At 34.2% G+C, this 13,306-nt stretch overlaps 1 protein-coding gene across 3 annotated transcripts in view; it reads right to left on the bottom strand.

Annotated features, from left to right (window-relative positions):
• LOC144969308 (uncharacterized) overlaps window positions 1–13,068 on the bottom strand; it is a 62,331-nt gene extending 49,263 nt beyond the window's left edge. The window contains exon 1 of one of the 3 annotated variants that reach the window (XM_078908433.1): window positions 12,950–13,068. The gene's annotated coding sequence lies outside the window, so the exon portion shown is untranslated. The other 2 variants (XM_078908426.1, XM_078908419.1) reach the window with 2 other exon arrangements.
• Window positions 13,069–13,306: the final 238 nt, after the last annotated feature.

Raw genomic sequence — 13,306 nt, 5'->3', positions numbered from 1 at the left:
TTTCAATTCAAAAAAAAATTACAGTGAGAGATTAAATATATATCTAATGTCCAACTAAAATGTAATAAATAAATGTTTAAAATGATAATACTTATACCAGTTAAATATTTAAAAACTTTAAACTTTAAATTCAAAAACACCAAAGTTGATTACAACATTCATATATATCAATTATAGGTTTTATAGTATTACAACATTGATAAATTCACAAACATCAAATTTGATTACAACATCTAAATAGATATATATATATATATCGATTATAGATTTTTCTTTCAAATTACAACATCAACAGTAAGGTATCTATCATTTAAAAGTGATTAAAATTTAAATTTACCAACACGAAAGTTGATTAAACATTTTTATATTTATCGATTATACTTTTTAAGGCATTACAACATTGACAGTAAGATATCAAGTAATTAAAAGTTCAAAGAAAAAATATCTTTTCACCTTAACTTCCATCTTCATAGCAATAAAAGTGTTTAATTCTCGTCATATCCCATCACACATAAATAGTATTGCGTGAAAAAGGATGGTTCAAATTCCATTTGTGATATACTCACGTTGTCTTATTCAATCTCAAATTCAACTCTTCACGACATGGGTGATAATTTCAGCTTCCATGTATGTCTACTCATTTACTGACATATCAAAACCAGTACCTTGTATATTCCCTTATATTGTATGATTCCATTTAAACAACATTATTACATTAATTCCTACTTATAATATGTGGTACAAATAATGTATTATAGACATCTAAATCCATATACGAAGGATTACATTTCAATTAAAAAAATAAATCAAAATAATAGCATTATCATCATTTTAAAATTCAAGTTGAAGTTATTATCATTCATTGTTCATTGTTGATGTTTCAATTTTTTAAGCTTTTTAAGTCATCAGGGTGTAGTTTACAACTACATTGATATCAAATTGTTCTTTGAGGTCATCCATCAGAGGTCACATTTCTCAGTAATCCGTTCGTTTTGAGAATGGTCATCCTGTAAAAATTGTCAGTAATTGTTAATTAAGTCATTGTCTCCATTTAGAATGAGTTTTCATGTAATGAAAAAAAAATATATCAACTATAAGAGTTGAGGTGATTGTATTTAGTCTACGTGTTGCATTGTTGTGTGTGTTGTGGTCACTGAATAGCCCAAGTGTCATAAATTCACTTTAATTATTGTTAATTAATTAAAAACTTTTTCCTCTGTAAATGTCTTCGAATTATCACCATAATGTCTTCACATTCAAATATTTAGTCTTTAATAAATAATCAGACATTAGTCTGTCCGACTTGTTCACATCACATATTTAGTGTTAAGTAAATAATCAGTCATTAGTCTGTCCGACTTATTCATATTTAGTACAGTGTAAATAACTAAATAAGTAAAATCTAACACAGTATGTGATTGTGGGCTGTTACTAAAGTGACCAACTTTTGCAATTAGTGTGTTGTATTTGTTCGAGTCTTTGAATTTGGGACGAAAAAAGACTCTACAGGTAGCAAACGTATGCTTAACCTGTTGGGTTGTTTCTTGGTCTTGTGACGTCGCTGTAATCCATTCATCTCCGGCATCTGGGTCGATTCTCCTCGTAGATATTTGTGGTTGTCTTGTGTAAACGTTGAATCTCATTGTAGATGAAATTGTAAAAATTCAAGATTAACTGTGTGCGAGATCTTGAATTTAAATGAAGTTTGACTTATCCAGCAAGTCAAAAGAAAGTTGTGAACTCAGCCATGTGTTGACAAAGAGTTCGTGTGTAGTAGTCGACAGAGGTCGTGCATTGTAATTGTCTGTGTTTGTTGATCGAGTTTTGATGAGGTGGCATGTGAGTACACACCAGGTAGATGATGTAATCTGTAGAGTACCGGTGGGTGACGTGAGTCCAAACACCAGGTAGATGATGTAACAATAACGTAGTCTAGTAGTGTATGTAGTAGGGTCGAATAAGGTCAACAATATTTTCGTTATTTGAACGCAGGTTGTTGAATATCATACGATAATGAATCCAAGGAAATCGCTCATGTGGCGTTTTGCGATACTTTTTCCTGCATTGTCTTATATACATATATAGCCTTTATCTTTTACAATGATACTAAGACAGGCGTTATTATAATATTCAATGTTTATAAGTTGTAGATATGGGTGCTGCACACTTGTATATTGACATAAGTTTAAATTTGAATACGCTCACCACTGAATATGATGGAAGTAGTATTGTTCACAATTGGACATCATTTTTGTAAAAACAATCGTATCTTGAACGTTTATGTAATTATTGACATCGTACATCGTTGGGTATTGTTGTCGTAGAAGTAAATACAAGTAATCCAATTGTTCAATAAAGAATGTAAATATAAAAAGGTTCATGGAAGAAATCTGTGTTGATACAGATATTATTTTATGAATTCTGTCAAGTTTGTATAAGTTGAAAGGTACGATGTAATTGAGGTTGCTGTGTAGTTTGTAGTCTGTAGATTGTGTTGATTCTGGACGTATCAATGACGTAGTGGTTGTCGAGATTGTTACTCCATTTCAAGGTATCCGTGGATAGACCAAAGGGATTAAGACATTTCCAGACCTCTGTTGTGGCTGTGTTTGAGTTGCCTCTGTCGTTGTCGCCGTCATTAGCGTTTCCGTTATGACTGATGGTTGCAAGTGTCTTCTCTCGTGATGTGTATATCATGTTTTAGTGCAAACACTACTTCTGCCTTTGATTAACTCGAATTATTCCCCTTAGAAAATCCCTAATTTAATGAAATATGATTTTGTTTATGTTATCGTAGCACTTCCTACCATTTCAACTGATTGCCGAATGATTACACACTTAAGATTTGACAATTGAACATAACTTCTTCTTCAACTCAGTTACACACTTTATGATATAAATGTTAAATTCAAATCACGCAGTAAATATTGATTACAATTACAACAGCAAATCGATAGGAGAAAAAGATGATAATCAAAATATTTGCAGAAACGATATACACTCTGCTCAATAAAAATTCAATGTTTCGCGCCTTTGCCCTCGGCTTATAAAAATATTCATATAACTCATTGCGACGTTATCTCGCGCCTCTTAATATAGCATTGATAATTGTGTGCGCTTTAACCACGCACATCGTATTTATAAAAATTATCCGCCTTCTGTATCATTTCATAATGTTAAACAATGCGCTTTAATCAAACGCAAAATAAAATATTCCCGAACGCCTCATTCCTGCGTCTCGTAATTTAAATCATGTGCACTTTAATCACCGCGTCTTACATCACTGCGCTTATTTCCCCAATATGCATTAACAGCATTTTACCATATGGGTTACTTATAATTCGCTGATTCTTAACAAGTTAACCACTTGTGTCAAATATTATCAGCTCACATGACATGATAATGCATTTTCAATATTTTGTTATTCTTCCGTAATAACATTTTAACTCCCATTACAAGACATTAGTCTTTCATAATAATTAATACTCCGTCATTTTATTTGTTCTCCGACTTTAAACCAAAAGTCCGTTATTCCGTTACTATGAGAATATGTCTCCTTTTAAAAATCACGATGAAACGCGTTTCAAAACAAAACTAAACAAAACAACGATTGACTCATATTCCGCATAAATCATTTCAACTTAATTTCCAGTGATAAAATCCAAATGTCTTATGTAATCTATTATAACGCCATGTCTCATTACACAACTAAATAAGCTCTGTTGTCGATTACTTGGCTGCGTTAACCACACATTTATTACCAAGAATACAAACAGATATAAAACTTTGCTCTTTGTCATGAACCCATGAATCTCAAAGAGTCAATATCAACCCACCAATTCATCCCTATTGACGGGAGAGAAATATAATCAATGATGTTGTAAATAATAACAATAAATACCATAAGACATTTTTCAATTATCAAAACTTAGAATTTACGTGTTGTTATTGCCATCATCTTCTTGAGTCATTTTGACAGAAAATAAAACGTAACAACATTAAATAATGGACCAACTGTTTATGTAATTCCAACAGTAACATACAAAAATTGAAATAAAAATCGACACATCTTTGTTACTGATATTAACAAAACATTGCCATTAACGGTACAAATTAATATTCGAAGATCTATTCCGAAACGCTTGATTGTAAGTAAACGCATTTTCATTTATTTTGAAAAATAAAACGCACTAAAATATTCATTTAAATTCTGCAATTTTTATTTTCATCTCTCCCTCTCTTCTTTTTAATTAAATAAAATACGTATAGCATCAATGCATTATTATTATTATTATTATTATTATTATTATTATTATTATTATTATTATTATTATTATTATTTATTATTATTATTATTATTATTGTTATTATTATTATTATTTTGCCGTTCTATAATATATTGTTTTCACTTTTTGAATATATTATATTGCCCTATATATCTATATTTTTTTTAAATTTCCTTTTCTATCTGTGACTCTTAATTTAAATATTATTTAGTATATTTATTTATTTTTTTAAATATCGTCTTTTGTCAGAATTTTAGGAATCATCTAAAATTTTAATATTTTTTTTTCATATTTCAATACAAAATAATTCCACTACTTCACCTTCAAAATTGATATTCATTTTCTTTCCCAAATAAAACTATTTTCCTATCTGTTCACAATAATTCACTTCAAAATTCGAGTCTCAGAAAAACTTCAATAGATGTTAACACGGCAACAATATACATTTCTCGTGTATCCATGGTTCGGAATGATAACATCTTTACATCCTGGTATCACGGCTCCAAATGAGATACATAATGTGGGGTAGTTGCACACATATGTAATGGCTTATGATCGCATAGTGGTGTTTTTTCATAGATGGTAGTATTATCCTTTGCGTTGTGTTGTAGATGTTAATAATGACGAAAGAGTTCAAGGGCCGTGATGATAATTGAATGCACAACACCAAAACATTCAAATAAAAGTCCAGATTCCAAGTTTCATTTCTTACAGTTTATTTGTTTGTGATAAATTCAAAATCCAAATCATGATAAATTCCAAATCCAAATCAAATAGCATTGTCATAATTCAATCAGTTTCATAAATTCCAAATCCGTAAAATCAGTCCACATGTAAAGTCAGTTTGCCTAAGTAACCATTTTCAATATACGTGGAATATTTCTAAGTTCGTAAAAGCAAATAAATGATGGTGAGCACAAAAGGTTTAAAGTGTGCAGCTCATGGTCGAGTTGAATCCTACCGTTTTCCTCGAAACATCCTCTTTTATCCCTATCAAAATTTTACCCACAGTTCCATTGTTTCCACGCCCCCTTGCAGTTTTGACAGTTCCCTGTCAGTCTATAATCCAACCCCTAAGAGTAAGACCAAATCATAATCAAACCTGAAACGTCAATTCCTACATATTGGTGTTAAACCCCGCCTTTTATGATATAATATTACTTTTGGTAAACGTTAGTTCAGTACGCCCAAATAATCTGTACGCCCAAATAATAAATTCCAACTATAATTTGATGCTATTATCCCCAATAACCAAGTAACACCGATCAAAGAAAGTAATTTTCTAGTACTCAATATAATGACCAATCCTTTAACTTTGGAACGTAAAACTGACCTAGACTACTCAATATAATGACCAAGTTTAACTGATATACAAGCACTGTGAACTCATTAAACCCACTTGCTATAAGCTAACTCTCTTACATAATCAGACAACAACCGTTTCAGGCTACACATAGTTTTGTAAGTTGGTACGTTATATCCGGCTTGCGAATGACATGGTTTTTTGACTAAACGCATAGCATCAGTAATAGAACGCATAGCATCGGTAATAGAACGCATAGCATCAGTAATAGAACGTATAGCATCAGTAATTGAACGCATAGCATCAGTAATTGAACGTATAGCATCAGTAATTGAACGCATAGCATCAGTAATAGAACGCATAGCATCAGTAATAGAACGCATAGCATCAGCGCATAGCATCAGTAATAGAACGCATAGCATCAGTAATAGAACGCATAGCATCAGTAATAGAACGCATAGCATCAGTAATAGAACGCATAGCATCAGTAATAGAACGCATAGCATCAGTAATAGAACGCATAGCATCAGTAATAGAACGCAACTTGTGAAAACCTTATCTAAAAATCTTACTCACCATTCGTCAGGCATAATTTTTAGAGATACTCTTCTACACCCGTGGCCGTTATCTCTTCTTACGGATGATGCAAATGCCATCTTCATCTAATGTTCTTTTGATCATTTCAAACGAGCTATGCTATAATATACAGTTCCTCATTAAACAAATTTACTCCATATCATCAACGGAGTTGCACGTTATTCGTTGGCTGATAAGCTCACTTAAGTTTATAAAATTATATTATTAGTCCAAGCCGAATAACTCGTTTTAAAAGAAGACCTGGAGAGATACAGGATAGACGACCTTTAGGAAATATAAGTAAACAGAAGGTTAATATAAATCTAAAAACAAAACAAAACAATACACGTTCGAAGCATTCTATTTTCGTGAGCAAACCCCATGATATAAATTACGAACAAGTTGGTTACATCTTTTATTGAAAGAAAAAAAACACCGAATGATATGGAGAATAAAAATTGTTATAAATAAAATAATATATGGGTCTGTCTACGTGCGTATATTATTATTTACAATTAAGTTGACGCTCTGTGTATATAATTATAAAGACAACTTACCCCATCAATACGGATTCCAAGCACCTCGAATTGAAATTTACTTTCCAATACCACAAAATGCCAGTATCCAAAAGAAGCAAAGACATAAATATATCATGCGTAGTGTAATTTCTGTTTCCAACACTGTCCACACCCCAAGTCACGTTTTATACAGTTGCTGATGAACTCATCTGACCGTGAACGTTTTGATGATTAACAGAGCTGTTTGGTGATTTATCTATTAGATTTCCCGTTACAACAGCCGGCTGTCATTATCCTCAAACAATCCAGTAAAGAGTGAACGAGTTGTGACTTTTTAGCTTACCCTTTTTCCTGTTATAATCACAAAATGGCTTGATCTTTTGATAATATGTTATGTGTGCAACCTCGAGTGGTAGAGAGAAGAACAGTGTATATAAATAACATGCTATTTTTATGTACGAGCTACCGTGTATTATGAGTATACACTCGCAGTCCAAGGCTACAGTACCACCATTGGAAACGTTCGCGCTGTGGGAACGAACAGCTAGACGAGTAGGCTTGTTTACATCTCATCAACACACAGCAAGCTGAAACTATGCGCAGGTAGAAAAGCAAGCAACAGAACGTGAGGGGATGTGTGAAAAAGTTAATAGCAATACTACCGTTTTCTGCACCCAAAAAAATACGTATTTAAAAATTTGGCCAGAAAACTGATCCTTCAAATAAAGATCGATTAAAATGACCCTCATCTTGTCAAAAACTTTCAAGCCTGGGACTTCCTTAGGCCATTTTTTTCTGGGCAAAATTTCAGTAATACCTCTTTTTTCAGAGTACGACAGACTAGACAAACACACGCAATGATTATTTGGCGTTGTGGCTTAACAATTTTCATTTTGAATTTTGGCCAGAAATCTGTTATTTATATTTCAGTAGATTAAAATAATCCCCAACATGAAGAAATATGTTAAAGTTGAGACTGAAAAGAAATCTTGGGTTAATGACATTTGGGATATTTGATGTTCATTTTTACTTATCGATAATACCAGCGGCGTGGCGTATTGACGGCATATGGTGGTGCCATGATTAGAAGAAAAAAAAAAAATTCTAAAACAGTGAACACGGTTAAGAGGAGAGAGCACATGTTAAAAACTCTCTTTTTTTTTGAAGGGTGGGGGAGGGTCGATGGTTTCTACGAGTGGACAAAACTCACAAAAACAAATAATTCATGAAAACAACAAGCGACAACACTGAGATTCAAGTCCCGTATGAAAAGGTCTTTGTAATTATTCTTTGTCCACCATTTAAAGGATTGGATTTGGTAGATAATGCAATCATTATGTTATAAATGTAAATCAAAAGAGAAAAAAAAACCTATGACAGAAATTACTTACTTTTAGTACGTGTAAAAAAATCTGCACGGCGATGTTTCATCTGGAGTGTTGAAATCTGGAGTGGCATCTATTTCAGCTTTGTGAATTGACAGAATCATTAACGAATTTAACTGCTCCTGTTTCATTGAATTTCGCAAGAAATTTTTCACTCTTTTAAGGGTGCTAAAACAACGTCCAGGAGGTTAAGAAATACGATGGAAGTGGTTAAGGCAACAAGATATGAAGTGAGTAGAAACGTGCCAGAAGACAATAGAGAATAAAAATTTTTATCGGCGGTGGTGGGGTTTGAACCTACGACCTTATTGGTACGACGTGTAAGGTCAATGTAGCCTATAGATGTCCATGATTTGTCAGTGTTTGTTGTATCTGTAAAAAGTAGACAATAAAAACAAAAGACTAAACTAACTGTGAGCCATTCATGCCTGTCATACCATGTCACTGAAAAAGAGCGTTTTCGAGATTTCCACACTTGTGTTAATTCAAAATCAGTTGGTTGGTGAGGAACTAGTCTTTTTATTTCTAATTTGTCATCTAGTGTCAATCTCCCAAACGGTCGGTGAAGTAAAGAGTCAACTTGATTCATTGCAATTCATTGTTTAACAAAACAAAACTTCAAAGTATATCTCAAATAATGGAAATCAGTGGAATACGATTAATGATTGCACAAATAAAAGGTAGATTCAGATCTTAAAGCATCACAAAGAAAAAATCACTCCACTTAAGTACTTAAAAAATCTAAAAACACACCAAAAGTATAATTGTTGACAATCTTCGCTTTCTTTCTCTGACTGACACAAATACACACGCACACACACACACACACACACACACACACACAAATAAACACTCATACACACGTAACCATCAACTCGGCACTACAAGCAAGAAAAATGGTAAATTCGTCCACAATGCTTCGTTGCAAAGAATTACTTTATTCAATAATCGTGAAAAAGAGGTGGGGTGGGGGGGGGGGGTGTTTGATATGTCATATTTTAAAGTTTTATGTTGTTTTTCTTTGCTGCTTACAAATAAACTTGACAATGATCAGTGTTTTTGACAGTTAATGTAATATTTTGGATGGCCGAAGTTACCCTAATTATGACGTAAATGGTGCAACATTGGCTCATCCCCCCAGTCCAACGGTGGAGCTCTCAGATTCTGGCACAAGTTGAGGGGTTTTCCGCTATTTGAAGATAGTATAATTCGACCCAGTTTCTCGCTCAATCAGCTGTAGCGATACTAATGGATAGAGCATTAACTGGAGCTTGGATTACTTTGCACCACGGTGTTGATTTAGTCACTAATTCGCGCAGTGATGTCACCAACACACGAGTCGGCGCAGTGCGTGATTCGGAATCTTGAATAGAGTGGAGACTAAAAGGGCAGTATGTTGTTGGCGAGTTGGCGAAAGACAGTGGAGTTATAATTTCTGTTTTATTTTTAATTAAATTATGCTGTTAATGATTTTTAAAAGATTGGTGCGGTGCCTGGCACCATTCGATCCAATGGCCCCACGCCACTGCTAACATGTAGGGCGGGACATGACGCCTGTTAGGGGATATTACAATTTTTCGGACAAAGACAACGCTGTTAACGGCCAGGTACTCATTCTACACTCCTCTTGGATCTTCTGCTTCCGGTTTGAATCAGTCCCGTTCGTCTTCCTATTTCTACGATGCTTTTAACTTAAAATCGGATACTTGTCCCCTGCCATATCGTAGCCATCGTTATGTTATAGCCTGACATTGAAATCCAAAAGGACTGACAGTTTGACGTCAATATTTTTATTTTTTTTATTTTTTTGCACCGTCTAGTGAGTTGCCGTTAGTAGAGCTCATGGCAACAAGTTATTTCATTGGTTGAATTATTGAATACAACTCACGATTTGTTTTCTTTTGTGGCAAAAGACTGGCATTTTGACGTCATTTTTTGGCCAGTATCAGCGTGGCCTTCGTAAAGTTATGGACTGATACTGACCAAAAAATGACGTCAAAATGCCAGTCTTTTGCCACAAAAGAAAACAAATCGTGAGTTGTATTCACTAATTCAACCAATGAAATAACTTGTTGCCATGAGCTCTACTAACGACAACTCACTAGGCGGTGCAAAAACCAAATAATGACGTCAAACTGCCAGTCCTTTTGGATTTCAATCCAACAGCAATGTATGTAACACGAGGCATGGTGTCTTACACCTTTCTTAGACAGATATTACACTTTTATCAGCGAGTACCTATTTAATACAAGTATAGTGAGAAAATGTAAAGTAAGAACTTCTTTCCAAGGACTCAACGTTGCGCTGCCCACAGGACTATAGGTCAGAAGGAAGGCGAGTTTCATACTATAACATTACAATGCCGCATTTGAATTGATTGGATGATTGTTATTGTTGATGTTGTTGTTGTTGATGATGATGATGATGATGATGATGATGATGATGATGATGATGATGATGATGATGATGATGATGATGATGATGATGATGATCATACGTGCTGCTTCTCATCCTTCCCATTACATTTGTTTGCCAGGAATATTTTAATTTCATGGCATACGTGTAAGTCTGTTTAACCAGTTAACTGTCGTACTCCGGAAAAACACCTATCTAAATATTTGGCCAGAAAATTAATCCTTCAAATCTAGATTTGACTTCAATGACCCACATCTTGACAATAAAATTCAAACCTAAGACCTCCCTTGTGAGGTCCTAGGTTTGATATAATTTTACCAAGATGAGGGTCATTGAAACGGATGGATATTTGAAGGATGAGTTTTCTGGCCAAAATTTTTAATACGTGTCTTAATCAGAGTACGGCTGTTATATTATGATCAAACAAATCCGATCAAATAGACGTAAAAATCGATGTCTAGAGAGACACGGCAATCCAAAGTCAACATAACAAAATATTTATAAAAAGGGTCTGAAATTGTACGGAACACGTTAGCGGTACAACAACAATTTTATCATTCAGCACAGAAAACAGTTCCATTATTCGATAGATTAAGTTGACTCCCGGTTTGTCCAAAATTCTGAAATTTGAGACACGTTGGGGATTAGTTTAAATGACCTGTTTGATTTATATGTATGAATGCGGCTGAGCCTAAAGGTCGTCTTCGTAACATTTGCCTCAAAAACACTCCAATACTAAATAATATTGAGCTTTAAAATATTGAGCTTTATATAGAGCAATATCCACTAAATGTGCTCAAAGCGCTTTACAAAGGGTCCCTGGTCAACAGCAACATTTAACATGTAGGACGGAACTGACGCCTGTTAGGCGAATTACAATTTTTTCGGACAAAGACAACGCTGTTAACGGCCAGGTACTCATTTTACACCTGAGTACGGTGAGAGAATATGATTAAAGAGCCTTTTCCAAGGACTTAACTATGCGCCGAGCGCGAGGCTCGAACCCAGGACCTTCAGTTCCGAAAGCGAGTGTCATACCACCAGACCACATAGCCGCATTTTCATTATTTTCTCTGGATTGAATCATGACAGCTAAACTAAGAACTATAGACATGGCATCAAAACTGTAGTAGTCATAACTGTTTAAATTGTTGTAAAAATGTGGATAAAGTGTCGTCTTTGTCCAAACATTTTTAAATCTTTTGACAACGCATTTCGACTATTCTATTCTATTGGTTCTAGACTGTCGGTTTTTCGATCATTTTCTCTCAAGAGAACCAAGAGAAACTGATGAAAAAAAAATCTTACCATTTTGTTCAATGTTAGAATCCAGAGTGTGGTAAAATATGGGGTAAATGAGAAGTAGAAACAATACACCTTCCACAATTTGGGCATTCTTTTCACACAAAGTTTATAAACAAATCGTAAAATTGAACTTAAAATACCAGGTCCTTCAGGCATAGTACCTTTTTAAGACAATTTGTCACATATCAGTTTTTACTTATTCGCGTGTTTTTTTTTTCTGAAAACTAGAAATGGTTGATGTTAAATATCATTGGCTTTCTATACAGTGTTTCTATAGCTATAATTATACAATTTAGATGGAGGAGGAGTGGGGGAGGGAGAGAGGAAGAGAGAGAGAGAGAGAGAGAGAGAGAGAGAGAGAGAGAGAGAGAAGGAAAGGGAATGAATGGGTCGTGCATTTCCATAACTATTTTGAACAACGTTTGCACAATACTGCCGTAATCTTTTTTAAAGTGCACTACAAACACACACACACACATACACACACGCATGTACACACACACACTCTCTGTGTGTGTCTCTCTCTCTCTCACACACACACACTTACATAGACACACACTCACACACACACAAAACAAAAAGAAAACAAACAAATCAAGTTTTATTTCTAATTTTGGCGAGAAAACTTCAAATAGCCTTTCGATGAAATATCCGTGTTAAAAACTAAAATCTAGGACTTCAATGACCCGATATTTCAGGGACGAGTTTTCTGACCAAAATTTAAAAGTAATTTTTTTTGGCAGAATAAGAGTTAACTATAGCATTCACATGAATGGGTTAGATCTAACTTTGTTTCGATTTTCATTTATGTGACAAATCGTCTTTAAAAGGTTTAATTAAGGAAAAAAATCCCATCAATGTCTAACAGTAAATTTACTTTGTAGCACGCCTTGAATTGGTTTTATTTATCAAAAGAAAGAAACAAGTTTACCTCTGTCAAGCCACTAAAACGACGAGTTAAACTAATTAAAGCCAGTACAGTATTATGTTTACAAACTAGATTTGAACATACCTTTATCCACAACGAACACTACAACAATAGATTGAAACTTGGTTATCGCATAACGTGTGCTTATTTTCTGATTGTTTTTTTTTTTAATCAGGCAGTGAAGTAAATTCTCACCACATCGAACCAAAGACTTAAAACGATTTCTGTTTTACCTTACAGCTTCTCCTTATTATTGTTTTGCCGTTCACAACTGGAGAGCATCCGTCAAAATAATCATTTTGTATGGATATGTAGAAAACAATCACTTTCAAACAGAACGAATCAGATCAGTCCTAAGGTGTATCAATAATAGTATCTTTTTGTCGACATGCTTCAGTGAGCACCTGACAATATTATGCCCAAGGCATAGGACAATGTCTCTCTAACCCCCCCCCCCCCCCTTCCGAACTTCTTCATTTAATAGTATTTCTCATACCCCCCCCCCCCCCCACACACACACACACCACACTCCTACCTCTTTTCTATTTTACTTTGCACGACCACACCTCAATGACATTTACTTAGGGAAA

The sequence above is a fragment of the Berghia stephanieae genome, chromosome 1 (assembly GCF_034508935.2).
Source record: "Berghia stephanieae isolate SIO BIC M18660-M18661 chromosome 1, UCSD_Bste_1.3, whole genome shotgun sequence".
Taxonomy (NCBI): Eukaryota; Metazoa; Mollusca; class Gastropoda; order Nudibranchia; family Aeolidiidae; genus Berghia; species Berghia stephanieae.
This window is presented reverse-complemented; position numbering and strand designations above follow the sequence as displayed.